The sequence below is a fragment of the Solanum verrucosum genome, unplaced genomic scaffold, assembly GCF_900185275.1.
Source record: "Solanum verrucosum unplaced genomic scaffold, falcon-dt-bn FXZP01000059.1, whole genome shotgun sequence".
Lineage (NCBI taxonomy): Eukaryota > Viridiplantae > Streptophyta > Magnoliopsida > Solanales > Solanaceae > Solanum > Solanum verrucosum.
Window position 1 is genome coordinate 240,459 of NW_026020346.1, and position 5,558 is coordinate 246,016.

The window sequence follows — 5,558 nt, forward strand, 5'->3', positions numbered from 1 at the left end:
GCCAAGGATTTTCTCGTATCTAGGGCTCGAACCTGAAACCGCTGATTAAGGGACAAGCAGTCTCATCCACTGCACCACATCTTTTGGTAGTATATTTAAATTAGTTTTTACAATAGTATATGCATACTAATAGTTTTGAAATATAATGAGAACAATTTGGAATCGTTTTTCTTTAGTGTGAACTTGTTCACATCGTCGGTCTCAAGTTCGGATAGATAAAGAATTATTGACGGTCAATTGGAAATAACTTTTTTTATCCCATAAAAAAGGAGTAAAAACGCCTAAATATTACCTTCTGCAGATCCATATATGAGATTATACTAAATTTGTTATCGTTATTATTGTTGTATTCAAACTAAACATGCCAAACAAGGTTGCTTCCTGACTGTTTTCGTTTGGAGAAAAAAAAATAGTACTATTAAGAAAAACATACAAATTAATTTTTATTATTATTATTATTTATTTATTTATTATTACTAATATTATTATTATTATTATTATTACTATTATTATTATTTTATTATTATTTATTATTATTATTATTACTATAATTTTTTTAACAGAACTCATAAAAGTCAATTAGGACCAAATTATAAGTCAAATTTGTAACCACCTACCACGTACTCATAGTAGTCAAAATTAGAGTTGTCAATATGGGCTAGCCCATCCCATTCGGGCTAACTCATACATGCTTTGAAATTTGACGGGTCAAGCCGGGCTAGCCCATTTTTGGTGTGGGTCAGAAAATGGTCTGCCCAGCCCACACGTATGTGGGCTACAGGCTTGCCAGGCACCTGCCCTCCTTTCTTAAAGATATATTTTTTATAATTTTTTAAATTAAATTATAATTTAAAAATAATATCATAAATATTGACAAGATAATATTACACGGTGTTAGTGTTACTACTTGTTAATCAAATCCACAAATAAAATTATCTTTATAATATTTATTTAGTTTGATTTTAAGCAAAAACATAAATAGCTATATAAAAATATTAACCTAATTGCTTTCCAATTATCATAATAAAACACAAAAATTATGACAATATTACATAGTCTACGGCCTATGTAGTGATTCCTAGAAATTTTTGGGAATTTTTATTTTATGTAGTACATATTTTATAAACATAATTTATATTTAAATTGTAATATTTCAAACTTTAAACAGATTTTGAGTTTAGACTCTTGTTATTTTTAATTTTAATACTCTATTCTATTTTTATTTTTATTTTTTAATTAATTTTTATTTGGCCCACGGGCCGGCCCTATCCATGTTTCTCAAACCCCACAAATCGACAGATTTATTCAGGCCGGGCTAAAAAACTATTTTCTTAAATGAGCTCCAAAAATCGTAGTCCAACCCTATCAAATCACGTGTTAGGCCAGGCGGGCTCAACGGGCCTAGCCCATATTGACGGTTCTAGTCAAAATACAGTGACGATTGACAACGACGAGGAACAAAATTCTCCGGAAGACTTTTAAAACTCATGATTTTGAATAAATTATAAATATTTATATACTTATAAATCATTTTATTAAATTTTTAATAAAAAAATTAAATTAAATTTATTTTTAAATGTAAATAAATATCATTCTTTTTTAAATATGGTAAAAATGAACATCACGGTTGATTGGGTGTACAAAAATCGATTTAATCAATAAATCGAATAGAAAAAATGCTATTGATTCATCGATATCGGATTATTGGGTTAACGATTTTTAAATATTTATCTAAATTCTTTCGTTGAACTACCGGTTTGGTTTCCAATTGTTAGATTTTGGTTAACTTATGATAAACTGATCGTAATAATCAATAATAAGATCTTATTAAAATTACATTTTTATCTATAATCGTATAAAAGAGGTGGTAGAGTTTAGATAGAAATTCTATTCTTATTTTCTAAATCTTATTTGTCTTCTGAGCAAGGTATCATGAATTGTAATTTTGTCATTTCAATTGACAAATAATAGCATGGATGATCCTTTTCTCAAATGAAAATGACATAACTGAGTTAAACTTTTAACCGATGAGCTTTTTTTCATAAATAATGTTTTTCATTTAATATATTTCATATACCATTAATCTTAGTATACACTCTCTCTGGACCACCACCATGACTTCCACCGTTGTCAACCACTGCCTTTATTGGCGGTGACAGACTTTCCAATGCTACGACGGTCACCGCCACATCAACTTCCTCCTCCACTAATCCTCTGCCTTATCATCACGGCCCATTGGGCCGTAACTCTAGGCCGAGAAGAACACGAGCTTCACAGTCAACCCCAACAACTGTATTCAATACAGACCCTAGAAATTTCCGGGCCATGGGTCAACAATTTATCGGAAATCAAACTGACCTGTTCAATCACAAGGGCCCATTCAGTTTTTCGGGCCCAGGAATATTAATTTTGTGAATCCTAGTGCATACAATATACAGTTTCAGCAGCAAGTACAAATTGGTGACACGTTATTTCTATATGTAATACTCCCTCCGTTTCAAAAAGAATGTCCTAATTTGACTTGGAACGAAATTTAAGAAAAGAAAGAAGACTTTTAAATCTTGTGGTTCAAAATTAAAGTTATGTCAAATGTACCAAAATGTCCTTTAATCTTGTGGTCTTAAACATGTCATGTGGAAAGTTGAAGTTAAAGTGTTGCCAAAAAAGGAAAGGGGTCATTTTTTTTTAAAACAGACTAAAAAGGAAATGAGACCATTCTTTTTTAAACGGAGATAGTAATAAAATACGGAGACAACTGAGAATGTGGTTATGGATAATGATAGGATCAATAATACATTACCACGTCAGCAAACGAGGATGCAACTGAAAATAATTTCACACACTACCAAGAATCGTGATGGGAATGGATCGATAATGATTCATCCACTTTAAAATAGAGAGCTCAAGTTTTTGAAAATTCTAACAAGGTACCTGACACGAATTCAAATCTATTTTTTGTTTTGCTTTATTTTATTTTATTGTAACCTTCATTTCTTTTGCGTAGTGCAACTTTTTTTTGGTTTTTTTGTTTCTTTCTCTACGTGTAATTCATCGACTTCTTTATTGCATTTCTTACCCTATATATAGTTTTGGGCACTATAGTTTCTGTGGTTTTAATGGAACATCTTTATGAAAAAACTATCTATCTAGACATACTTCACTATCATATATCCATATTTTACCTCTAATTTAAAAAATATTATATAGAATACCACTTTTTAATAAATACATCATGTATTTTAAAAAGTAAAATCTGATACACAATTCCTTTAAAAATGATAGTGAATAATTATCTTAAAATTACATCTCCTTAATTAGTTGGACATTAATAATTCAAATTAATTTCTCTTTTCAATTCAGTCGTTTCCCTCCCCAATCCCAAAAAAGGTTTGTATCTTATTCCCATAACTTGTTTCCTTCCCAATTCACTAAACAAGTTTGTATCTCATTCACACTCCCCCACTTATCTCACCAATACCCTTTCTTCCTTAACCGTTTCAATACACCTTTTGCATGTACTAGATTCATATCCATCTCTACATAACCAGCACTAGTTAAAGTGGCAAAGTAAGATTTTATTTGGTTATTCCTATTGTATATTTAGTTATGAACAATAAATATTCGAGATACACACTATAAAATCTCTAGACATTTTTTTATATGTACTACATTGTTTTCAGGGATAACTGTTTAACAAAATATATACAAAACTCATTACTCTTAAACATGAGGTCATTTAGTTGTCTGAGATACACTATAAAATTATGGCACATTTATTTTCATGTATATGGTCAACATTATTATAGTAGATACACACATAATAAGATACACATGATTTAAACTTCATTACTTTTAAACATTGGATCGTTACTTTAAATAATGTGGTACAAATTATTACTCCGAGATACATATTATTAGTCTGAGATACAATTGATATATCTGGCTCAAACACAGTTTCACCATTAATGCTACATCCAAAATTGTGATCTTTTGTTGTTATGCACAATGGATACAACCCGCAATTTGTTGGACGTCTTTTCAATTCCATAAAAAAACCTCATGCCCATATCGTTTCGAATTTCTATTGGAGTTAGATTGCCTTCCATCGTGTATCTGATCTCCATTTTTTCCGAGTATAATCGATTCCTAATTGTTTTGAAATACCATCTACTAGATCGTTGTAGTTTGTATTATCTCTCAAAAGTATTCCATCAATTCTATAATTTTCATATTCGATTTCAAAGACCCATGAACCGAAATGCCTCAACAATATTGTGATATTCGCCATCTGCAAAAGAGATCTCAAAAATTTTAAGATTAAAAAGAATGATTTGATGAAGAAGATGAACTTCAACCTTTCAAATTAATAATTTTGATGATATCAGTTGATAAGATGGATCCACTAATTACATTATGGTTGTTAACTTTCCATAACTTACTATTGTAATTAAGGGAACAATTAATTCAAATTAATTAAAACACTTATCTCATTCTTTAAAACACGTATCTCGTAATAAAGTCATGTATCTTACGGTTTAATACCCATGTATCTTAAGAACGAAAAATGGTAGAGGGAGTAATATTAAAAACTAACGAGATTCCGAGTAATTAGGATCTAAAGTAGTGGGGTTTATGTAGTTTACCCAATCTCTATTGTATGCTTTCTTTCCTTTATGCTTATTATTAAAAAAATGGAAAATTACCGAAAAGGTTTAAATATAACCCCCCCCCCCCCATTCACCTATTGGCTAAAAATACCCTCCAATCCACCCTTTTGGTCCATTTCTGCCTTAAATCTAACAACTATTTTAGACCAAATTTGACATTCCGAAGCTAACCGTGCTAACAAAATTCTTATGCGGGTACGTTTAATAAGAATGTTGACCAAGGTTAAACTTAGGCCAAAACTCGAAAGCTAAAACGCTTAATAGCACAAACTCACATCAAAAGCCTCGAGAGTCAAGTTGACCATGTTACTTGCCTTAAGTGGTCCTTCTAAAGACTTATTACTAACTTTAACTTCTTCTGTAGCTTCTTGTACCTTCTTCAAGATTTCTGTTTTTGACACATCAGCTTCATCCACTAGCATCATTGCATCTACTTCTCTTTGTTTGCTAGCTTCCTGTGCATCTTGGGCTTAATACAATAGAGATGAAAGTTGTAAACGAGTTCTCACTGCTTGATAGGGACTTGATTCCAGCAAAAGCAACAACTTCAGTAGCAATAGGGACCCCCCTAACCCCCATCCTCGAGGCGCAGTACCCCCTTCCATCCCCGCCCTCGAGTCGTCATGCCTTGAGAACCCCATTTCCCCCCTCTCCCCCGCCCTCGAGGCGCCGGGGGTCGAGGACCCGCCACTCCCGTACTCGAGGCGCCTTGCCCCTAGGACCCACCCCCACCCCATCCTTAAGGCACCGTGCCCCGACGACACCCCACCCCCGTCCTCGAAGCGCCTTTCCCTGAGGACCCCCCACCCCCATCCTCGATGCGCCTTACCCCAAGGACCCCTCACCCAGTCCTCGAGACGTCGTGCCCCGAGTACACACCCCCACCCCATA